The sequence below is a fragment of the Sinohyriopsis cumingii genome, chromosome 7 (genome assembly GCF_028554795.1).
Source record: "Sinohyriopsis cumingii isolate HCF-2022 chromosome 7, ASM2855479v2, whole genome shotgun sequence".
Taxonomy (NCBI): domain Eukaryota; kingdom Metazoa; phylum Mollusca; class Bivalvia; order Unionida; family Unionidae; genus Sinohyriopsis; species Sinohyriopsis cumingii.
The window spans coordinates 66,955,826-66,983,209 of NC_142967.1; the positions used below are offsets into that span (position 1 = coordinate 66,955,826).

At 35.6% G+C, this 27,384-nt stretch overlaps 1 protein-coding gene across 1 annotated transcript in view; it reads left to right on the forward strand.

The window, feature by feature from the left end:
* Positions 1-4,993: 4,993 nt before the first annotated feature.
* Positions 4,994-27,384, forward strand: part of LOC149795448 (solute carrier family 23 member 2-like) — a 62,404-nt gene continuing 40,013 nt past the window's right edge. The window contains exon 1 of the mRNA XM_089964098.1: positions 4,994-5,113. The gene's annotated coding sequence lies outside the window, so the exon portion shown is untranslated. The remainder of the gene's footprint in view (positions 5,114-27,384) is intronic.

The window sequence follows — 27,384 nt, forward strand, 5'->3', positions numbered from 1 at the left end:
GTATATCTAATACTATTCCTATCGTGATTTTCTGTCATCAGCTATTGACAAACTAAACTCGTTTGCTGACCTCGGCAACATCCGCGTGGAAATTGGAGAGTAATTGTACGAGATGCTTTACTTTCTAATCCCTTGTACCTGTACCCGATTGTATGTATGTATGTATGTATGTGTGTATGTGTGTGTTTGTGTGTGTGTGTGTGTGTGTATGTACGTACGTACGTATGTATGTAATCCTTAAAGACTAAATAATAATGATCATTGCCAGATCAAAATTCCTTAGTAGTTTTTAAGAATCAGTTCAGTGAGACAAGAACCTCCTATGATTGTTATACGTTCTAAATATAGACTGTTCGAAAGATAAAGACATTCTTGCAGCTATACATGACCTATGTCACATCCCCTCTACAGTATTAGGACTAATACGGCAGAAAACTGGGCATTTAATGCCGACAGCCTAAATTCGTGAACAACTCAAGGTAAAATATATAACAATTTGATCAATGCTAAAAATAAATAAAACTATTCAAGTAATTTCTAGATATAAATCTTCCAAATTACACTTCACTAATTAATCATTACATTAAATGGCCTGTTAACAAACGTCTTTCTTTATTTTATTATATAAGAGTTAACGCCCTAATCTGAGAGAGTCTCCTTTCATTGAATAGTCCCTTGTACTCATTTGCAGTCGTTTCTCCGTTCTTCTTCCCTCCTGCACTCTTTCTGTGCAGCTTATTGTGCTATTTCTTCTTCTCCTGCACCCTATCTGTGCTACCACTTGTACTCCATCCTTCTGAACTAATTCTCTTACTTCCACCTTTCCTCTCTTAAGAGTCTAGTGACATCTGTTCCCACACACTGGGAGCTTCCTCAAGAAAATATAAGGGACGTACATCCCGTTCTCCCTATACACCTCATCGTAATCTTCTATTCTCGCACGGGCTAATCATCAGACAAATGGCGAACACTTTACCAGGTGCTCTCACACATTAACGTCTTCTCAGTCCATACACGCCATACAACTAGTATTACTTAACGAAGTTTCGTAAAATACACACACCGGCTAAATGCTATAATTTGACACAGCAGTCTACCGTTGTTACTGTAATCGTTCACATTGCCTGTGACCTACGATTTGTACAATGAGTAATAAAAATACTTTAATACATATGCATACAAATTCACTCTGTCTACCTTATGATGCATAGTCTACAGACTGATAAATGCAAATGCAAATCCCAATTCGATTTTCTAATAGATTCAACTATACACTTAGATGCAATATTCTCTAATAATTCTACGATATGTTACGTTCCTTTTCCTAATAAAATAACTATACGTTATAAAACACAATCTATTAAATTCCTATCTACACAAAGCAACACCAATATTCGGCTGAGATATTTGCTACCTGTAGAAGCTTTCCATTTCTTTCCCAGTTCAATTCTTCTTCCTCTTTTTTACGAAGTGGTCTTTCCTCCGAGAATACTTTTTGATGCATCTTATATCTTCCGCTCCTTTCAAACGTCAAGAAACCACTTATTCATTTTACACAGGTATATCTAGATATTTCATTGTCCCCTTGTCTGTCTGAGATGTTAGATCCTCCTGGTAGATTTTTAAATTCCTCAATTTCCGATTGGCTGGTACGCCTCGTTTGATCGCCGGCGGTGCTTGGGTCCAAATCTGTTCACATGGAACTGAGAGCGCAGAAATATCGCATTCTTAGTGACATAAATGATTTAAATCCACTAGAAGCGACCTGCCAATTCAACCATTTAGTTATTAAATAAACACATAGCCGGCAATAACCCTTACGTAATCCTCAGCCAGCAAGAAAGTTAAAATCACAACCGTAAACATTGAAAAATTCTGAATATGTACTCACAGGTTTAATATGTCATTGGTACCATTTTAAATGAAAACTCCACAAACAAGCTTTTGGACACAAATATCTTTGAGGATGACATTCCTTATAATAGACACTATGACGAAATGAGGTGTCGATAGCGTATAAGACACATTTCCTGACTCGTGCATACCTCCAGGTGGGCAAATCTCGACCTGCCAGTGCCTAATGACATTGGACACATTCTTGTCGTTTGTATCGACTTCCGACCTTTAAGAACACCTTAGGAAAATTTGGACTTTGCGAGGAAATGCATTTTCTAGACAAATTTTGACCTTCTATTTTAACAATTTCACGGTTTAACTTTTATTTTATGCACTGTTGTAAACCTATTAAAGGTATATTATGTACTTATGTCTCCATCTAGAGAATTGTAAGATTTCAGGGAAAATGTTTTAATAATACGAAATAGGTGATGGGAAGTTATTTGCCACATAGAAGAATTTGCCGATTTTGGGGAGCAAACGTCATAATGTACAATCTTCATAAAATTGTGTTGTTGCATGGATTAGGTTCGTAAAATGGACACTTCCTAAAATTGTATCATAAGAAAGTCTTGGGATATTCAGTGAAGAAGTGTTTAGCAATTTAAGATAGAAATAATTCTTTATATTAGTTGTATTGGTCTTGTTTTGTGATGCATGGAAAGTACAAATCTTCAACTTGGAAACTTTGACTGATGAGTCATACAAACGTGAATGAATTAAGATACAAACGTGAATTAAGATAAACAATGCAAATGTGGATTACATTTACGTCATGTGTAGTAATTTGGTGATAAGAGAAAAATGTATTGTAGTAGTGACTGTTTCTTGAGGTCCCTGGAAACGGGACACAATGCAACTCACGTCAAAGAAAAGCAGGTGTTGTTTTATTCCCTCGGCAGTGAGACACCTTGCGTGTAACAAAACCTTTTGTAGCTATTCTATTTTATAGTCATCTAATACCTGTGGAGCTTTGTTTTCAAGATTAAGATTTTTGAAAAATTATTTTTCTATATTTTTTTAGATCATACCTTTTAATTGGTACCATATAGCCAGCACTGTTGTGACTTGTTGATAAACCCTATACATGAATTAGAGTTTGGTCCCCAGTTCCAAGTATAATTTGGAATTGTTTGTAACACTTATACCTCTTTGTACATATAACCGTGAAGTTTAAAGTTAGAGTCTGACTGCATGTATGCCTGACTGCGTTGTGCATCAAAGTTTAATCCATTCGAATCATACACTGAAAGGGAACAAAATTCCAGCAGAAGGGGACTGGTAGCGAAATAAGTCCCTTCGTTTTATATTACTAATGTTTCCCCAGATTTCACAACGTATCAAGTCAAATGGTCTGTTGACGTTTTGGATGGTCATATAATGATAAACATATAGTGTCCGAAAAAGCATGTCTTTGATATTTCAACGCACTCTTCTTTATGTGAGATGGGCCTAGACGATAGTAGACTATGAGGACAGTCATGCAACCTAAAAGTCACAAAAGGAGACTAGCGATCATTTTATGGTGTATATGTCATAGTTGTAATGCACAATTTTAACTGAATACAGCCAGGTAGGCACAGATAGACAAGTGGCTAGAGAGATATATAAATAGATAGACTTATAACATGTACAAAAATACCATTCAAATATTCCAAACTGTTTAGCTTGGGGACGCTCCGGTGGCCTAAATAGTTAGAACGTCCTCCTAGGATGCGGGAAGTCGCAGGTTCGAAAACCCCGGCTAAGTCATATAAAAACTTAAATAAATGTTACTAACATCTGCCTCGCTAGGCGCTCAGCATTAAGAGGTTAGTATTAAGAGTGGTCGGTCTGGTGACTGGATAATGCGATTTGGTGGGAAATGATGCTACATGTCTGCGCTATGATGCCCCAATGCTAGATATTACTATAAACCGCAGACATCGTAGCAATATGACTGAAAAAAGTTTTAAATACATGTACAATTGTGTCATCGTGTTTCCCATACAATTTCAGCTTACGTCTGTATACCTCTGTAGATTTTTATTAGATCTACTTTCGTGGTTTTCGGATCGAATCAAATGTCTCTTATTTGCATCCACTATGCGCAATAACACAGCTTATATTCATTTTCTCTACTTTTTAAACATAATCCACTTCCACCTTGCCATTTATTGGATTTTGATAAGTGTCCTTTACATATTTTTTCATTGCATAAAAACTCCATTATGTTGTACAGTGATGTGAAGTCTTGCAGTAAAATGCATCAGATTTTGTTTATTGTAAGTTAGTCTTTGAAAGACTCATTGCTATGTGTTACAGGATACTTTACTGATGGAAACAGGATCTGACTATGGTCAAAATGGATTCCATTTCTTCATGACCAGCGTGCCATTTATACAGACACATATCCTACCAATTGCCCTTACATCATGGACTGTTATACTACTTTCCCAGGTAGAGTTTAAGAACAATGATTTACAAGATACTAATAGAAAAAACAACAACATTGTTCTCGTAATGCGTATCAACGCTTAAGTATAATCTATGCTAAATATATCTTTGAAGTTTTATTATATAGACTTTATAACGGAAACGTGCCCGTGCACTGCTGACATGTACTTTAAAATTGTCCATTGAGAGCAAGAAATGAAACATCAAACCCCAAAGAGCAGGAAAACATGAAACTTTTCAACTAAGCCATAATTACCGAAAATAAAAAATCAATCCTCATAACAGAAAATACAATTTATGCGATGCGTCCGAATAGTCTAGTATTGCCGACAGTACTCAAAAATTGTTAGACTTCATTCCACATACAGATCTTCTGTAAATATATTTATTGTATTATAGATATAATTAGCTTTCTTCGATTTCAGGCACGATATGTTTACAACACAATCATCACACATTGCAAAACTATGACTAGTAGTACATAACGTATATCAGAACTTTCGTGTCCAAATTTCAAAACTGAAAGCGCGACCCCAATCCACAAAGTATGTTACTAGGCCATAAACGGAGCATTTTAACTATGTACTTGACACACTTTCAGACAGGTTTATTAACCTGCGTAAATATTCCCGTATACTGAGATTGTCTCTTTATGGTCCGATATCAAGCTGAAACAACGCAACATTTCTTCATCTCAGTCAGTGGCCCTAGTCGCTGATAAGCAGCGTTGAAGAACTCGGGAAACATTAATATATAAGGGATTGAAACCAGCCATAGCAGGGTAAGCATCTTTTGAATGGTAGCTTTCTATTCTTTCATTATTTGAAATGTATTGGTGTTACTGTTTTTATAATAATGACACAATGTTACAAACGGTGTTCGAATTACATAACCATATAATCAATATCATCTCTTTGTTTATGCTCTCATTAAATATAAGTATTGAGCGACTTTGCTGTCCCTCTATTTGCAGAATCACTATGTCGATTTGATCAAATTATGTCATTTAAAATAAATCTCTACTTTGGCAGCAGCCCTAGCATTTCTTTCTGTCTTGTTTCTTTTGGTGCCTAACGGTACATAAACACATGTAGGTTACTTAGTGCAACTGGAGTAAAGTTCCTTGCCCACAGACACACCACGGTAGCCGACTCCGACTGATCTGTTGGTAGGATTCAAACCCGCAGCATTTTGGTCGCGTGTCCAGCACGATATCCACTCCGCTACTTCAGCTCTTTACTCCATTAGTCATTTCTAGTGACATGCAAGATGGTCTTTCTGGCAGCATAGTAGTTTCTCCATAATCAGTTATTTGAATTATAATTCATGCAATTTTGAATAGATTCTTTGAACTGCTTGTGTGCCATGTTAGAGCAACAAAATTTAGAATATACATATCTCATATATCGTATAATTAATATACTTTGCATGCATTCTGGCTTATGTCTACATGCACATAGTAATATAAAAACGTGCAGTTTACTTTCTGATATAATGCGTGTAGTGTGTATATAGCTGGCCTGTAAAAGTTACGTGTTTACTAACCTCGTGTTGAGGCACGAAAATAGTTAAATAAAAATAAAAATCGCTGTAAGTAAATTCATAGCTGAGGAGTAATTTGTTTTTGTTGACAACTAAATATTCGTGTATAGACCCGGTACTCATCGACATCGGAGGCCACAGACTGGTCATAAAATAATCCAAAATTCCTAGCAGTTTTAGGCATAGAACAGCACTAAATTAATAGAGTAAGATTTGTTGTTGCGATAAAGACTAGGACATGCAAAGGTATACTCTTTAGTTCAGTAACACAATTATATATGAGATGACCAAGTCTTACAAAGTAAATTACAGCTTTGACCTTTTGTAAACTACCTGACATATTGCAAGTCCGATTCAAGAATGCATCAGAACTCCAGCAGGTTTATCATTGCTGTCAAGGTACTATGGGAAATATCTTCACATGATACGAACGGCGTAGAATCGGATTTCTCCAGCAAAAAAATAATTTCATGGCTGAAAGGTGATGCATATCCCATTTATTTTTCCTAGTTCACTAAGTGCTCGTTATACATGTCGCAATGTTAACATATGAAAGGCACACAAAATCAAGCTTCGCATGGCATGATGTGAAAGTTTGTATTTCAAATTTGAAAATCTCACATGTGAAAATAGAGGAATGAAAAAAATATGAACAGTAGTTAACAAATAATTTTATAAATTTCAGACTATAATTAAAAATCAATAGTTAAGTGGCATGTTGCCATTGACTTCTATACTCAGTTCACCAGTACCAAACTAATGAGAAAATAAGAACCTTCTATAATTTGTCACCCAGAGAGAAACGATTTAAAGAAGAAAATACCGGATTTGAGCAAAATAATCACCAAAGAACTTCGAGATTCATTCCCTAAATCAACGAACGTACGTAGCCATTAAATATATTAAACTGAGGCGAAATGAATGTTAATAAACATTTTATTTTAAATACCAAATTTCGCAAACAAGTAAGAGAAAGTACAACGAGGATATTTGACACGATGGATTATGAAATATGATACACAAATATCCGCCCCGCCCAGCGAAATAATATAAATTTACATGAATGGGTTCAAAACAGAAAAGCACATATAAATATAAAAAAATACGACAATGTGTTTTCTTTTATGTGGAATTAACTTTATATACTCCACAAACTATCGCCCAAATACTATCTAAATGCATGTCAAATAGATACAGCCGTTGGCCTAAACAATATGTTTGACTAAGTTTTTTCTCTCTCGCAAATTTGAAAATATACGAAGAACATTTAAAAGTTCCTCTAATTTTTATTATGACTTTGAAAATATTTTACCGGCGTATCACACAGGTACAATAACGATATTGTACGCAGTGTGTACTTTACAATCCAGAACAGTCAAGAACACTCCGTTAGGATTTCTTTATATTTCAAATCAATCCATAATATATGTAAGCCAACAGTTAAGGGGTACTGATTTGATTAAACTGTTTTTCAATGGGTAATTAGCCTAATTAAGATCACCTATGATGTTCACAGAAGATGCTACACGTTTTAATTCAACAAATATATGTTTCATTCCTAAGGAAAAAAGATTAAATATAACGTTTCTTATGTCGAAGTCATGCACAAAAGTTGCATAAATACGACAACTTAACATACAGGAATAAAAGTCCAGCAGCTAATGAGCACGATTTGAAACAAAAAATATCTACAATGCATAACATTGTGTATGCTCATATTAATTCGGTCTGGTTATGACATCCACTTATTCAAGTCCTTTGTAAAAAAAATTTCCAGATGAAAAGTTTGAAAAAAATCATAATTAAGAACAAGGAAGTATACATATCCTTTGTGAAGAATTTCATAGACATATTCATAAATAAAGAAAAGAAAACAGCACTTAAAGGATAATCATATTTGTAGGTGGCTTGATATTCACGACACAGACGTGAGAAGCTGAATTTTGAAAAAAGCCGATGAAAGGTTCAGAGAGATATTGAAACAGCTGATATATATATATATATATATATATATATATATATATATATATATATATATATATATATATATATATATATATATATGAATTCTAAATGTTTGAGGAAACGCATTCACCGTATTAATATCGGTAATTAAGAAATGTGTAACAAAATGGCTATATCAAGATTAAAAAAGTCTTACCTACCATCTAACGTTTGAAACTTAACCAATGACTATTACCAATGTATTAAAGATGTTATGTAGCATATTAACCTGAGCAGCAGGGAGGGTGAACACATCAGTTCGTTTTCAAAAATAAAGCTTCCTACGAACTCTAAACCGAGTGTGTCAAATTTATTTACCCGGGCCGTCGCCCTGTGTGTGTAAAAAAAGCGCGGTGAGGTTACGTAATTAAATCATTAATAATATCAAGTAATAATGAGTGATCCTACCATAACCATTGAATCTCGTACAACTAAACTAGCTCGACAGCGACTAGAGGCCATATAAAAATATCTTCAATCTTCAACTCAGTGATTTTATCAAGAAAACATTACATGAGCGTTATGAGTCTCAGGTGGAATTTACAGAAGGTGCAGAACAGTTACAAAGGACAACAAAGGCCTTCTTCCTACTTAGGAGCAAGCCGCTAATGCAACTGGAAAAATAGCAGAAAGAGCTGATGCTTAATCACAAAAACAAACACAACAAAATACTTGATAATATTGACCAGCTTCATTTTGAAGTAGCCAATATATAGGATCTTATACCAGAACCAAAACAAGCAAAAGAAAAAGTTGAGGTGAATGATACATTTACCGAAAATAATATTACCCTCATCAATAAAATTGACATGTTGGAAAATCATCTGCGTTTGCCGTGCATAGGTTTGATCGTAGAGAGAAAGTTTTGAAACCCGAGTACGCCGATTAAGCTGTAGGTCGTTAAACCTGGTACAAATGGATATTTAGCATACACTAATGAGTTGATCAGGCCCAAAACAGTGATACAAGATGTAAGGAATTTATCAGAGGAGTAGGTAACTATATTTTACTGTTACAATAACCACAACCAGCATTACAACAACCAGGAAAAACATCCGGACAAGGTCTTGTCACTGTCAGTGTTAAAAAAAATATTTAAGAAAAAATCACTCCCGTTGACCGATAAACTTTGCCCCAATAATATTCTATCCGACGTTCAACGACTAGAAATTTTAATTAATTCCCCGGAAGTCATCAGTGAAGCAGCTGCTATTTGTCAGAGATTATATACAGGCGGTATCATGGACAGTAATGTTTATCGGTCCCTATTGATGAAATCGTCGATGAATACCGCAGAGATTGATGCAGTTAGATCAGTGACAAGAAAGGTAGATGATCATACATAATGTTTAGCGTGGACCTGTAATGGTCAGGGTGATAAATTCGCGATTATCAACATATAAATCAATCTACGGACAATTAGGCGATGGTTATGGCAGCAAAACTAAAATACGTGGACAGCAATGACACCACGCTCAGAACTGAGATGGGTAAATACGTTGCTAAAGCTGGTGATGCAATGACTGGTTCTCTCAATATGGCTAATAATAAAATTACTGGTCGCAAAACCAGAATCAAACGATGACGCTGCAACGAACAAATGCGTCGACAACAGCAACATCCCGATGTTAACTTCGTTAATGACAATCAACGATGGACTGACCACGTTAAGTTCTGATTCTGATACTTATGTAAGCACGTTTTTAAATTTTCGCAGAAACACAAATTGAACCATTAATGAATATTTTGGAAGTTCAGCAGTCATCGACATTGTCTATCTTACATCAAAAAGATTACCGATGACATCAAAGAGATTATCGATCATACAACCCCTGCACATGCAGTAGCGTCTGGATCAGCATTATGGACACCACTCAAAAATTTCATCAAACATCGCGCTAAGGTTACGGGAATAAACAGGTTCTCAGTACTCGGCATTACAGCATATACATTATGTAGGATTGTGTGGGATTTAATTCACATTACTGTGTAATTTCAATTTTCAATTTTTATTTTCGGGAACTACAATTTAAAAGACTTGTTGCTTTCGTTCTGTTTTGTAACTTAGTCTAAGGCCACAGAGTCGTAACAATATATATATTAAAGGAAATTAAGTTCCATTTCGATATTTCTTATTAGATGATTGCGCAGTTGATACGGAAGCATCCTGTGCATTTCCTGCCCTTCAGTGTGCCTTTAGATTTTCAAATTTCTGTATGCCTTGTAAAAGTCTGTTTGTCTCGAATGAAACAGGTAGCAACTCAACTTTGTATGTCATGAATGTGTTGCATACATTCAACTGGACGAATACATTGCTTTGAATGATACAGTGAAGTTCTGAACAAGGATTCTATCTAAATTGTATATCACTGCTTAATCTTCGACCTTTACGTCAAATGACACAAAGATGCCATCTGCTGCAGTTAGTACATTTTGGATTAAGCTTTAAATTGTTGTGTAGATTTAATGTTGCTCGGTGTATATGCAATAAATTAAGATTTTATTCGACATCATTACTAATTTATTGTGCATTAAATACACCGCTTTTGTCGAGGTGTTACGAAGGAACAACATACTTTTTTTTAGGTACGCTAAAGAAAAGATACACATGCAGTGAAGTCGTTGGAGTCTTTTTATTTCCATGAAGCTGTAGACAATAAAGAACCTAACACCCATAACGAGTGCAATTGATGTGTACTCGTATAACGCCTGATTGTTACGACTTTGTGGCGCCAGGCAATGCTTATTGCGATTCAAAGCCTTGCTTTCTGTCCAGTATCGTCACTAGGGGGTTTGGGTGCGGATCGCACTGGGTGACACCATCAGAGGGAGTGATACCAAAATTACATTACTAAGGATTCTGTATGGCCTGTTACGGAAGGAGGTACATGGGGGTGACGCCATGAGTTACGGCACTGGGTGACACCAACCCTAGTGACGCCACTTTATTTGTCTGTTTGAAGGTACTATAGCACCTGCTTCTCCAACGAATCGGTCCAGTAATGGAGAAAATCATAACTGTTGAACAGGCAGGATTCATGTATGGAAGCAGCATTTGCGATCAAGTCCTTGCCCTGACTACGTTTGATGAAAACGGTTATCAGATGACTCTTAAAATTGGAGTTGCTTTCCTTGATCTAACAGCGGCATATGACACAATCTGACATGGGGGCTGTTGATGAATATTTCCAGAGAATTAGCTCTATGGATAGTTGAGACGGTAGAACTATTTTTTCGCGACAGGCGCTTATGGACACCCACAGGGGTCTGTTCTTTCGCCGAATCTGTTCAATGATTTTATCAATAAATTGTCTGAAACACAGTTGCACAAGTTCATGAATGCAGACGACATTGCTCTCGGGACCCAAAGCAGCTCGTTTGCTGAGCTTGCGGAGGTACCGAACAAAGACCCGGAGGAAATGACGGACATCTTCAAGAAGTGGCGCTTACAGCCGAGCACAACAAAGAAAGTGTCAAGCGTCTCCACCTTAGCAACGCAAATGCAAACTATGAGATTTGCATACTCTTCAATAGGTAGCACATGAAACACGACCCTACACCAACATACCTTAGTGTGACTCTGGACAGATTATTGACTTTCTATAACCACTTGAAAAATCTGCAGCAAAAACGAGCACTCGAAACAACTTATTTCTCAAACTGGACGGCGCAGATTGGGGGGGGGGGACACGACACTCAAGACATCAGCACTGGCCGTCTGTTATTCAGCAGATGAGTATTGCGCTCCTGTCTGGACTTGATTATTCCATACCAAGCTAATTGAGGTCCAGCTCAACACAACGATGCAGATAATCTCTGGAACACTGCGTTCTTCTCCTTTACCATGCCTGCCCATACGTAGCAACATTTCTGCTTCACATCTCCTTCGCCAGGATGCAACAACAAAATTGCTGGCTAAGGTTTATGCCAGGGAGAAACTTCCGCTGTGCATGGAAATCACCTCACATCCAGCAGCCCGCTTGGCTTTGAGGGTATGACAGCTATTTCGGCATGGACTGATGTGTGGTCTTCACCAGATGTTATAAACCTCATCCTTCGCAGCTGAACCATCTGTCTGCCTTCCTGGTTTCAAACTTCAACGGCATCTGTGACCAAACTGAACCATTTTCTGACAGTCAGGGTTGCTGTGCAGTCAGCCTTGTCCGATGGAGCCAGGGTACAGACTCTTCCTGAAGATGTAGTGCTCTGCAGACCATGTCACACATTGTGAACAACTGTCCACTGACAAAGTTCCTCGGTGGATTGCAGGCTCCACACCTTGCCGATGATGATGCTTTTAAATGGCTGGGCACACACTGCATACGATACATAAAGAAATTTGAGAAGATGGATATAAAAAAAATCATTAATTTTACGTTCACGGGGCTTTCTTTGTTTTCTCTTTCTTTTTGATCCTTTAAATATTGTCTGCAGTCAGAATTTGAGTTGATGCATACTGAACAAAGAGTCATGGTTGTTGTTTCAGACTGAGTCAACAGACCTTTATCTCTCAATCAGTCACTCATTTATTAAAATATCGCTTCTCTGTTTTCAATAAAAGTCTGCAGTTGTCTGTCATTAAGATAATTTATGATGTCTAATTAACATTTTCTGTGAATTTATTGGTGCAAATAAGCCCATATTGTCATTATACAGTGTTGACATTATTGATAATAATCTTGCTTTCCTTGCTAGCTGGAACTTAGTTTATCTGCTTCTATTTACCATCGAAAATATGGCTGCCGTCATTCCAACAGCAGCCAAGTGGACACTGGAAACAATTGGGCGACTATCATATGATTACGCCTGCTGCTGCCATTGATCCTTATGTAAAATATTTGTTATTTATAAGTATAGAAAATATTTAATACTACCAATTTTTTTTTCATTCACACTGAATTGTTAGGTTGTTCACTTTTATGTTTGTTTTTCAGTGCATTGTCTTATACGTAATATGTATGTGACTCCTAGTAACGTAATGACGTATGGCATCCGTTGAGGTAGTGTTTAACCCATAACGAGCAGCAAACATGTGGGTTGCCTATATGGAACAGAATGGCCAAATATAACATATAACCACCATAATATTAAGGATTCAATATACAAGTTGCCAAAATAGGACATAAACCTGTATTTTTTTTATGAAAAAATGACTTACTGATTTATTAACTTGAATTCAGCAAACTTTGATAGAGCATGGTTTAGTCCATCCATTTGAAGTAAAATATGGGGTGGAGTTTCGAAAACATTTAGGCTTCAACGAGTTTCGCTTTTTACTCTCTCCTTGTGTCTATTATACTCGTTGTCGATCAAACTCGACTACTCAAGGATAACTTCAATTACCTATTGCTGTGAATGACGTCTTTGATGTTTAGCTTACTGATAACAGATATTATCATTTTACTATGAAACGTTCTTATATATAAAAGTTCTTTCAAACTGTTTGCAAAAAATCTTAACAATATAGAAATAAGCTCACCAAGAGCCAGAGAACCAACCAAATTGGTAACTATTCCTACAACACATAATCCAGTTGTTGTTATTTCCGTGCAGCCCAAAACTGTTGCCATGCAAGATTTCACCCAAATCAAAATTTAGTATGTTACGTTTTATTTCTCTCTAATACCCGTTTTAGTGTTCGATCTTTATGATGATATTGTTGTGCTGGGGGGTGGGTGGAGTGTAGAACATGATGGTAGAGTCTGTCATACTTTCACTTACATAAATATAGAATATGTCTAGGCCACCGGAGCGGTGCTAGTAGCAAATGTAATAATGCAGCTAACCATATGGGTAGACAGACCTGAAACCTATTGACACACACACACACACACACACACACACACACACACACACACACATCATTCCGCCCATTATCTGCAAAAATGGTTGGATTTGCATATCTGCATATCTTTGTATGTATGCTTACGTACCTACTCAAGTATAGACTGATTTGTGGATACACATATATAGGTGTAGACAGAAGCTCGATTAATGGTATTAATTGCTGTGTCTTGTTTTCTTACTTGTATTGGATATGGAAACGATTCAATTCATACTGATAATTTCATTCATCTATCATGATAAAATGCACTTTCAATTATTTACTTGTCCATTCAATTATTCAGTTACTATCACTTACATGTACATCCAGTTATTAATAAGAAGTCTAAACATGAGCGTATACATGTAGTTTACTTCCGCAGAAGCCCGACTTTTACGATTAAAATATGTCGTCGAATACGGTCTGTAAAGAGAACTCGATTCCAAAATATCGCCCAATAGGTTATAAAGCGAACCTTAAATAGAAGCAATGAAAACCTAGTTGTTTTATTTTACGTAAAAACTCGATGTTCGGCGTGTGCCGTAGGTTTGTTAATTGTCAACGGTTTTCTTAAACTGATCCAAAATCACACAAAGCAAGCACGCCGAACCTTATTTGTATTTTGAATGAAAAAACTGTAATCTTGCACATTTGAAAATATTTTTTATAAACATATTGGGGAATATGTTTATTATTATTATTATTATTATTATTATAGATCAATATATTCTGAATGCACATATTTTGTTTATCAACACTATTAGTACATAAACATGATGTCATGACATAATTCAGACTTTCCAACGCCGATCTCGACTTCCAAGTCAAGATAAGTAACATAACATTCAACTGTCATAGCCTCGTTCTGACTTTTAGCGATCGCTATCAGAAACGGCAATTCGTCCTTAGCGCGTAATGTGGAAGGGGTCCATTTGTAATATATTAAGTTATTTTTACATTTTCACTTTGTATTCTAGAGAAAAATAAAGTATTTCTTGAATTTTATAAACATGCGATATCTCTTGTCTGTTTTGACATAAATCCAGATCCTATCTCCAGGACATTATTCGCAGTTAGTGTGATAAACATCTATTAATCAGGAAATTTTCTCCTTGGTTGTATTGCCGTCAACAAATTCACAAGTTTTCAGCGTCCTAATTTAGTTATAAACTGTTCAACGATCTCATTCGGTGTTTGAGTAGCGTTTTATAAACAAAAAGTCTCTTGTACGGTCATTTGATTGCGAAGTAAAATGTATCTATAGAGCGTTGGTTGCTTTCTTGTAGCTACTGTAATCTTCTCCATCCTCCAGCGTGAAGAATATATCCTGAACACTCATACCTGCTTCGTAGAGTAATAACGCTTTGTTTTGTTCCTTTCTTCCACGTTCTTTCATTCGGCATACAGTTCAAACGCTTTTAGCCAACGTTTCCATCATGCTTCTGTCGGTTCTCTAGGCGATTTCAAATGATAAAAGCTCTCTAATATCCGTCAACGAAATAATAACCATTCCATTTTGTAACGATTTGTGCATCTTCCTCGCCAAAATGTAGTGTTTGCAGTCCAATACAGCATGCAGATTAAACTTGATTTTACTAACCAATCCTTACGAACCTCATCTACATTGTATTGACTGTCTATTTCCCCATATTCATTTTTTTTGGTACCTCTTGCCCTCCAACAAACGCGAAACAAAATATTTATCTAGGAATAAATACATCAGCATTATTAAAAACAAGAGTCAGCAACGCATTCACAGCGCTTTTTACCGATTGTATTATTTTCGCTATGAATATGAATTAACTATGAAAATAGTTTTGTAAAAGGGCCTACCACAACAGCGGAAGACTCACTCTCTCTCTCTGCATATCACTTAGGAAAGAAACCTGTTAACATATACATATACGCACATAAAATCCTTTACAATAATAAAATTACTTAGCTAATAAATGTTTGACGCATACAGACATTTCATTTAAGTCATGTTTTTTTTATCGTCTTATAATGAACTCAAAGTCCATGTTGACAGTAACATGTGACACACACTACAATGTAAATGAATCGACAGCAGGTTTAATTTATCAGATTTCGTTTGATTTGATATATGGTGCGTAAAACTCATGTAACGCTTCAATAACAATTTAATTACGCCTTTTACAACATACCTTCTAGCAATTAATTCTTGGACACGTGTGACAGATTGGATAGAGAATTCAGTGAATGATGATAATTCCTTGAATGCGTATTCACGAAAATTGAATTATATAATTACAGTCCATTCAAGAACTCAAACAGGGTTTGTGGAAATTTTGAAAGTCGCAGTTTTAAACGCAGTAAAGACTAGTTGTAGGCAGTAGTGTACTATAAGCGGCTTTCTGGCCTAAAACCCTCTTTTATATCGGATGACAATATGATTTCCCCCCCCCCCCCATAGCCCCCCTCAAGTTCGTCTAAACAACTACGAAAACATCTTTGTTGGGTCAACAAAATTCATTTCATAATCGTTTACTTGTCGAGGACATATTATTGATCATCATCGACGTCACACGAAATAGGGCTTGATCCGAAAAAAAAAACCCTTATATACGACTACATAAGACACTCATATATTTCACACAAAATTGGTGGAGAATATTATATGATATTTCACACAAAAATTTTACTATGTAATTGCTAGCAATTTTTATATCTTATATTTAACACAAAATTTCCAGAGATTCACTGTAGCAACCAATCTAAAAAAATCTACTTTACTAAAATCAACATCATATTTTTTTTGTATCTCAACGCAAATGTGTTAATGCCCATCAGAACAGTATCTCTTATAATCGAAATTGCAAAGACCAGATTTTATTATATCATCCGTCTCAATTTTATGAAAATTTGATTTTATTGCCATCATTTCAACATGACCACTAAAACAGTCTAGTTTACTACGACGTTCAGTGTTATTGAAAATTTCTATATTGACTTTCTTTTTAATGTTTTCCATGGTCTTTCCGAAGACGCTATTGTTCATGAGCTTGAAGAAGTTTTTCTCAAATTCTGTTGTTGCAGCTGCTCTTTGCCTAGTATTAGATTCGATATAATCTTTCATCCAACACAATGGACTAAACTTTAACACACGATGAACTTTACTTAGTACCAGACCATGATCACGTGACTGTTTCAGATTTTCATAGTGCAAAATATATCTCCGTTGTCAAGAAGATTTGGTACTAGTTTTTGAACAACTGATTTACTACTAGTGCTGGCATTAGATGCGTTATTATGTTGTTGCTCTGATAAGAAACTCTAATCGATCAGCATTGACTTAGGACAAAATGGATAATCCTTATGTACGTTATGTAGTTTCACAGGATAGTCCAGATCAACTTCAACAATATAACCAATATTATCAGATACAGTTTTATCCGTTTCTTTGAAAAACTGGTCTGGACTTATCCACGTAAATCAGCCATACGGCATCGGTTCAGACTTTGCATATCGTAAAGATTATTAGCGTCTAAATAAACTATGAAAAACGACGACAATGTCTTATCATAATCGCTCATGCACGTCTTGTTGGCGCGGACATATTATTTTGTTATAACGCTAATTCCACCTCTAATCCCACGTTCGATGAATCAAAACACGCTATGGTCTGTTAACAGTTCCAATTTTATTTTGCTTTGCTTGAGTAATCGTCCCATGATAGTCCCGGTGCTGAGTAATAGCATGCATAGTCAAGTCCGTAGTTATCAGCGCCGACATCTCTGAAATTTCAAATATATCTGCGAGCGACAATACATCTGTGATCACATATAAGTCATGATGATCACCGAAGATTTTATTGTCGAAATCATTCCAAATTTCCTTAGCGTAAGCATAGTCGCCATTGCAGACACATTCAAGATTTAATCGAGAATAAAACTTGTCCTGGTCAGATAAGCTTGTTTCATCAAATCTTCATTGTTTCATTCAATCGTCAAGATACTCGTAAGGAAAGGTACACTTTCTTTTAAGTAAACTTGCAGTTTTAACCGAAATGATCAGTTAAATTATCAAACTTTCCACATCCTTTCATGAGTTCGTCTAACGATGCCGCCATAAACTGTAAACTATCAATAACTCTCAACTTGCCAAGTGTCATTTGCATATACTTTTTCGTATTATTGGGATGCATTTTATTTGATCGTTGTTATTGATTTTTAGGCGAATTATTATATCTTTGTTGCCAAATGCTTCAATGGTAATATAAGAGTTGTATCCACGGAAATTATGAGCAACAACAGGGACGTATTTAAGATTGCATTTATCATGAGCTGGATCACGATATTTACCTTTAATATGACAATGATCTTTAACTCGATCCTGGTCAAGTTCAGACGTAAACGCCTGCTCGCAGATGTGATATGATTTTGAAGAAGAAAAATCTATTTCCTATTTTACGGTTAAAGATTTCATTTGTATTATCCTGTCGAGCAACGTCATGATGACATCAACCTCGCTAATGAGATTTTTCACCAACCACAAAGCAAGACTGTCTTCCGATGTTGACAGCGTGCTTTAAAGTTTAATGTGTTTTGATAAACGTTTATCAACAGCGCATACAACTTTTGTATGCAATCCCACAAGGAACATGTTCTTGAAAATTTCCTGTCGAGGATTTATCAGGGTTATTTCTGCTCCTAGCTCAGTTAGCAAAATATACTCAGAATCGTAGTATATTATAAAAGGAACTTTCATCTTGTGTCTGTAGTTCGTACACTGTAACACATTTTCATCATTATCTGCCATATATATCCTCTGTACGTTAGAACAGTATTTGAGATGACGATCTAATACCAGCTGCGACCTACAGCCGCGCAAGCATTTGACGCAGAAAAATTTCTTTTCTTTGTGTTTGTTGCACTGCCAACCTACTAACCCGTTAAAGGTTTTAATCCAAACGTAATGGTTTTTATAGAACAGCAAGTTTATTGCTGCTTGTTTGGATTTCGCGAAATCTGATGTGACTCGATCACTGATATATCTTGGATAAATCTTTTGTGTATCATCATCTACTCCAAACACGTTAATACCATCTGGCAAAATGAAAATATTTTGTTTCTCAAATTTTGGAATTTGATACTCAGAAATGGTAAATACAATGCCGGAAAAGTTTAAACTGTTAGAAAAACAAAGGTAATTTGTTACTCTATCGGCGGACCGCACCGATGGCATAAGTTGTTAGAGCATCCGGGTTCGAACCCAGGCCGAGTCATACCAAAGACTTAAAAAAATGGTACTTACAGCTGCCTCGATAGGCACTCAGCATTAAGAGGTTAGTGTTAGGACTGGCTGGCCTGGTGTCAGGATAATGTGACTGGCTGGGGCATCATGCTATTTGTCTGCGGCATCATGCCCCAGTGTTAGACATCACTGTAAACTGCCACAATGCAGACATCGTAGCGATATGACTCAAAAATTGTTAAAGCTACGTGAAAAATACAACACACACACACACACACACACACACACACACACGCGCGCGCGCGCACACACGCACACACACACGCACTCTGTCGGCGTACTTATCTGCCTAGAACAACACTTGTTTTCGTTTTTCTTGACATTGATACGACATTTCGAGATTTTAATTTTAGTTGGCAGATCGTCATTTGAGCTACCAAGCAATGTATTCTATTTCATAGTATGAAATAAAAGTTCCGTTATTTTATCGAATCTCCAACCCGATCCGGATGTTGTGCATTCTTCTATTGCTTTCTGTATCTCTTGACATATTATTTGACAATGAAATCAAATTAAAACACGGCGGGATAGCGATGTAATGTAAGGATCAGCAAGTTCTTCCAACTGCTGTTGAGATGCTTGTATCTGATCAGATTGCCGATCCAATGATATACTCATCTTTGAAAAACGCACATGAAATTACACAATAATGTTTAATCCGCTAGGTTTGGCAGGTTCAGATTTTACTGTAGGTTGAAGAAGATAAAATAGCTTTGTTGATTAGATATTTGTTAGTAAAAGTTGATTATCAAATATAAAGCTGTTGTCAAATCCATACAATGCTATTGCAATGTTTATGGGCTGATATTTTGTCACGAATAAACTTTGTTTCGCTAGATCTGCATGTTTCAACATCATATAATATTGTATTTTGTATTTCTCTTATAGTAAGATACGAAATTGCTAATTAGAGATTTGTAAAATGTATAGTGCATGATGGCAAATTTATACCAACAACCAATTATCGTTAATGGTCTTGCAAAGTGTCAGGAAATATTATGGTGTCATCCAAAATATAATTTGTTTGCCGGCAATGAACTTGGTGTCTTTATAGATCTCAAGACGAAAAATGCTATCGGAGTATTAATATCAGAAGGTTATAAGATAACGGTAAAAGCAGTAGATGATGCAAAGTACACTGACATATTTTTACATAATTTTATCTGGACATTGTTCAATGAAGATATTCATGCTGGAATGAAAGTTGATCATGTCAATGATCAGGTAATCGACAATAACATAACAAATTTGTCTTTGAAAGAAGAGTTTAAATCTCATCCAATGTATGATCTTTACGAAGCTTGCAGAGGAGGTATTATCAGAAACAAAAAAAAAACAAGAAAAATATTGGTAGTGTTGGTAATATGGGGTATTTGCAAGTGTCAGTACGAGGTATACAAACTAATCAAACTTTATATCTCTCTCATTGTTTCGTTTATGTAGTATTTCATGAGCCTATTTCTGTTGGTCTTGTCATTGATCATATCAACGGTATCAAAACGGATAATCATCTAACAAACTTGACATTATTACAACTAAGGAAAATAATATGCGTGGAGGAGGACGCTTCAATTAAAAACATCCCGCTACAGCTGTTATAACAACGAACTCAATAACAGGAGAAGAAACATTATTTCCGTTAATGTTATCAGCTGCAAAATAATTTAATATTGACTTACGATCAATCAAATGTGTTGCTGATGGAACCAAAAACCCGCCTTCTCAAAAACGAGTGGTGATAGAATCTTCTTTTGATATTAATTTGCTGTTTAGTATAGCGGCAACATCGCTGTTGGTCAAAGAGCAGTTGACATACTTGTTTCAAACTCTATCGTACTCAATCCAAATGTTCCCGTATTTCAACATGCGATCGACTTCGACATTGTTAAGCAAAATAAGATTATGTTTTTCTCGTTCTACTTCGAAGTGGTCCATCGCGAAAACATCACCACGAAACATATTTATTATCGCTTCTTCAAGTTGATATGTGTTCGTAACATTAGCTTGATTAACAAACTGTTCCATATTATTCAACTATTTAACACGAAATTAAGCGTCTTTGATCAGCAAGATAATCACAGATCAATCTTTATAACATTTCTAAGATTTTATCGGTCAAGCAACAGTGTGTTCATTTCATAACAGTGTACCTGTCCTATCGAACAAAGATCTTTTTTTTAATCTTTTTCAAGTTTCTATATCTCAGAATATGTGAACACTACCTCAATTGCCGAGTAAGGATCATATCCAACAATAAGATTAACACGTTTGAGCTCCGTTTTTCTGTTACTCATGAAAACTTTAACCGTATCCAACAGCAGGTTCGTATTTAAAATTTTAGCTGTTACAATGCTTCTTACTTTGTTTGGCATTTTGTTATTCATATTAGACAAAAAATTTATATATAATGTAGCTGATAAAAAATGACATGTTTCAACGATTGTCTGATCTTCGAAATGATCTTGATCATATGACACAAAGTATACCCAAGACCGCTGGTGATCTACTGATTAATAAGAGCGCTTTACACTGATTTGCAAAGTACTCGAGTTCGATCGAAAAACATATTTGTTTTCTGTATCTGATAATCAACTTGTCGATGAACCAGGTATTATGCCTCAACACGAACAAGTTTATGTAGCAGCGCAATCATGATATAATGTCAAATATCATCTTCACAAAGAGATAAAATATTTGAATTTACTATCACAGAGCGCCAAATACTTAAGTCATTTATGCGTATTGGACAACTTGAAGTTTATGGTCTTTAAAAAATGTATTTTTGCAAAGATTTTAAGCTTGTTAACAGATTTGACAGAATATCGAAGGAAGTATCTGATATCGTTGTGTAGACCCGTTAAATGTATGTATGTTCTGCTAAAATATGAAAAGATTTACAAGGATATAATTGGATCGCTAGATGTTATGCATCACGCGATCTAATCAAAGATCTTTGATTTCACTAGTTGGAATCCAACTGTTAAAACTATCACCGTAACCGCGTCATTTAACCAAACGTCGGTTGCCACGTCTTTTTATCACTCGTTAGATAAAAAATATATCTTATGTTGTTCGTTTTGACCTTGTGACAGATTAATATCATGCAAAATAAAATTTCATTAGTACTTTTATCAGATAATATATTTGTTATCACTAAGCCTGTACAATCACCCTACCTTGCACGGCATCAAGTGTTAAGTATCTCTCAGATGCTACAAGTGCATAAGCGTAATATTGTGGAACAATTGGAGGACCAGCAGCTCCTAATGTCCACGCTACCTCAATATTAGCGTTTGATCCAATAGCTCGTTCGCTGTGCTTAGACTTATCGAAATGAAACACTTCGACATATATCTGAGATCCAGTATCAGCATCCAGATACTTTTGCGTCGCCTCCATCAGGTATATTTGACACGAGATAAGTTTCTGGTATTATCATTTGTAAAGTTACATTCCGTCGATCGTTCAGGATATTACTTCGAGTTTATTTGCCTTACGTCAGGGCTACCAAAACGAAATTGTTTGTTCTTCACTGCCACGCCTTTTCTTTTTTGAAACACAACAAATATATATCTCGTTAACATTTCGCTAGGCGTTGCTATTATTCGCCATGTGCTATCAGGTGAATTTGCCACTGCGACTTGATAAACCTTATGCTGTTCGAAGTATATCCTTCTGCTGTACGCATTGTTTCAAGTTCTTTTAGTTTTGAAACGGATACTACAACTCGTGGCATCAATAACCCCAATCGTGAAATCATAAACTGGCAATCATTACCACCAAATATCAGCAGACAATCGTTCTGATGAGGTCTGTCAAGTATAAGCGTATGTTTGATAACACGAAATACTTTGTTGTATTCGTGGTAAACCAAAATATTGTACTCGGAAGCATCGTCATAATTTTTTGATAGTTCTGCAAACGCTTTTCGCTTATCATAACCCTCGTTATATTTTGGTCGCCTAACATTACCTAGGGCACATCTTATTATCGCTGCAACAGTGACTCCACCAGTGGCATATGCTGTAAGTGCTGCTACGGTATGTTGTGCTGCTACATTAGTACAACCTGGTGTTAGAATTAGTCCATTTTATACTGCAGCATCAGTATATGTGGCAGATTTAAACTCGTTTGGAATATTTCTCCGGTTCCGGTATTTTTGAACCGTAGCATATTTGTTGCAATAGATCTCGAGTAATCATTGCTGAACAACACAATGTTAAGGATAGTACTTGCTATCGGCAATTGCATATATATATCTTCGACTGTTTGATTTGCAATCCGATATCTAGCGCATTTGAATGAACTCTAAGTGATATATTATCAGCAGCAACAATTCTTACTGGAGGATTAGCTGTTGTCATTATACTTCCTAGTACTCTAAGAACGGCTTTATGAGGAAGTAAAAACAAATCTTCATCTCGTGTATTAAATGTTCTGATCTCCATCTTGTTAGGCTAATTGGAGTTTTCGTCAAGATGTTCAATATACTCGAACTCCATGTTGCAGAGTCGTCTACGGTTATCTCATCAGCAAGGTCAAGGTAATTTTTACAGACCTTTTTTATTGTAATCGTCAGAAACAAATTTGATTATTTTTACAATCATCTAAACGCAGCAACATCAAGCTGAGCGCTAGCACTGCGAGGTTTAGCTCGTGCTATTAGCTTTCTAATAATATTTTCGCCGGACGGAGCCAATACCATTTTTGTTGGTGTTATCATCGCATGTGCTTTTTCCGATGATGGTGCTGTTTCAGAAATAAACTTGTTTTATATTATTTATTGTTACCGATGATAGATGGAGTTCCTTTTGTTTTATCAGCGATATTTTTTCCGACAGCTGTTCTACTGCAGATACTGCTTCTGTTGCAAAAGTTTTGACGCGTCTAACACGATTGTAGCTACTTTGTGAGCTATCCCAAATAGTTTTGATTATCTTTGAGAGTATATTTTCAAACAAACTACCTACTATTTTTCTGTGTTTTCGTTGTTTCATTTTGTTATATAAATTGTCTGATAAAATTGACTGTGGTGAGCTAGCTTACTATGATCAGTTGCTGACACTCAGATGGGGATAGTAAGTAACAACTTTGTTGTTAAGATCAATCTGACGAACTGATTGATCAGTAAGTGTCATCGGGATAGATGATTTTTGATTTTCGACACTAATAGGAGAGTAGATTATCTGTCTCGGATTGACTTGCATTAATGAACCAGGTGGAACATCAGAACTAAACGAATACATTGTTTGTCTTGGCTACCTCGTGCTGTGTATGACTCAGATGGAATAGAAAAGTTTATCAGGATTGTTTTCACATCTGTGATGATGGACGGCTGACTCGCACTCATATGATACTGTCGCAGATGTGTCAGATACATATATTTGTTTATTAAATTCTAACACTGATACTATTTTGTATTGGCTAAAAAAATTGATAAATAATTTGTTTTTTAATATTATTCTTGCTCGTAACGTGTTGCAGTTCGAAATGATTTCAAAATTATCAACTGATATACAACTACTGCCAGCAGTTATAAGATATTTTATCGTTTTGTTGATATCTGCGACGTTGTATTTATTCTTGATCGTGTTAATAGTAAATTTCGTAATCTGGCTGAGAAAACGTTTACTTTTGCGCCTTTTGATAGCAAGGTTTTATAATGACAAGAAATTAAATAATCGACTTCAACCACATATCATCAAGTCTCTCAACAACGAGCTGATCAAATATTACAGATACTATCATACAAAACTTTATTGCATCAGAAGCGCCAGAAAATATTACAGCAGAAGCATAAGCGTGTTAAACTATATTTCAAATAGCATAAGCAGGAGGAACAGCAAATCCATTATTGTTGATAGTGTCAGGAGCAGGTATTGCGTTGTCAGCGACGAACAAAAAAATAATAAAATAGAACCAAAATATGAGAATAAATACTCGTCTTGTAAGATAGAAACAGAGACTTATAATAAAATATTGAATCAACTTCGAAGTTATCTCAGAGGTGAAAAGTTTATAATTTTAGATCTGATGCAAGAACTACTTGTCAAAGATGATTTACTTGTTGATATTATACCAAACAGAATTGGGAAATATGAGACACAGTATTTGGTAAATTCTGTGTGAAATATGAAATATAACGGAAGGTATTACAGAGGAAGATACCACGTTAAAGATGAAGAGAATTGTCTTCCATAGTAAGCATATGACGATTGTGCTTAACAAAGAGAAGTATAGCACGTACTTCAGAAATAGAAACAAGATAAAATTGTCTCTGGTTTGCAATGATTATTCGGAATATTTTAATAAACTTGCGAAGATCACAAAAGAGCTTGTTAAATCTGTTGATAATCTTTATAATTCAATATCGCAAAACAAATACACAGAAATTACAGCAGATAATGAGCTAAAAAATGTTACGTTAATAGGACAATATTTACTCATAGAAAGTTTATCAACATGTTAGAACCGAATTCTCTTATCAGAGGTTCTTAATATGTACTTGTTTTGTCATGATGATGAGAGTTATATTACTGCAAGGCTGAAACGTTAAAAATATATCTCGATAAAACTCTAGCAATTTTGGGTGAAATATCAAATAATATTCTCTAGCAATTTTGGGTGAAATATATGAGTAGTCTTATATAAGGGGTTTGTTTCTGGATCAAAATCCTTTTTTGTTTGACGACGGCGACGATATAATAAAATGTCCTCAACGGGTAAAATAAATGTTGGTGAGTCAACAAAGTTGTTATCGTAGTTTTTAGACTAACTTGAGGGGGATGGGGGGGGGGCGGGTACAATCATATTGTCGTTCAATACAAAATAGGGTTTGGGGCCAGAAACTCCCTTATATAAGTCTACTTAGACAAAAAGGCATCAACTGGTTTAATAATAAGAAAATATCCGGTGGGCCGACAATAATTCAATATGACAATAACTAAGAAACCAAACAGGTAGAATTGATTATTAATAGTGAGTGCCAAAATATACTTTTGAATTCAAGCATTTTGAGGGGAACTCTGAAGGATGTGAAATTATTATGCTAGGTTCATGGACGTTGATTTACTCCAGATTCGAAAAAAATGAAAAAACACATCCTCTACTGTAATTTTCCCGTAAAGTTTCATCACTTAGTTTCTGTACAGAATTTATAGTTAATTCTTAATTTCCAATTTCATTGTTTTTTTTAAATAAACATACCACCACTAGTGTTAATGTCAGGATATTTTCTAGACAAATTCTGAGAGTCATTGATAATCAAGAATGTAATACCTTTATAATGATTCAACTGTTAGGGACTGTAGTGAAATCATTGAAACACGTGGAAATGTATTTCTAAACGGACTCTTTGCATTATTGATGTCTGCTATTACACGCTGTTGTGAAATTACTGAAGCGCATGGAACTATATGTAAGCTGTCTCTTGCTTTTTATTACCTTGACAACTTAGACGCTGTCTGGTGGAAGTGATTTCTTTTGTTTGAATATAGAGTCGATACTTTAGTTAAATAAAACTGTTTTCTTGATTTACATAATAGTTAATTATGCAATTATTACAAATTTGGGATTGGCGCTGGTATTCATGTCCTGGTGTGGGACGGCACAACTGGTCTGCTGGAGTCATTTTATAAAGCTATTTTGTCCACCAATGAAGCATACATTATGCCATCTATGTTAGTGGATTAGTGAGCCAGTTTCTCGCATACAAATTTGATTACCGTTGAGTCCGAATTCGCATACAGGTTTTCCCAATAAAATAATTACGACCACAGTGGCTATTTTCTTTCATAGTTAATGATTCGTGAACATTAAACTAGTTTTTCTTTGTGAAAAGAAGTTGAAGGCTATTGAACAAAGTTATTTCAGACCAAATCGGTTACCACTAATATAATTTGCTAACTGGTAACGGTACTAAATTGGCATGTACCATAATTCTTTTCTGACCATACCCAAGACCAACTTGTATAATGATAATGACCATGTCATAGTGTTTCACTATGAATACAGAATACAACAGTGAAGAATCGGATTTTGAATTTAAACAACATGAAAATGAGCTGCGTCGTTCAAATAACCTATTGTCACTTGTATGCAGTATGAAAAGAACTTCTCGGACCAAAATGCTATGTTTAGGGACAAAAATAGTCTGACCTTTTATATCACTGCATATCTCAGTTTATGTTACGTCTCCTTCAAATTCATATACACTGAATTGTGATGTTGTGTATATAGTTTAGCAAAAGCAGAAGACCGTAATTAAATTCAAAACAATTCTTCTTATGATAAAAGCCTTCCCCAGTAATATAACGGCCCTTATGGCCATAGTTTCCCCTCGTATCACTAATGTTATGTGCGTTATAATGCTTAAATCCCCCAGATGATGAACCACACAAATTACATTT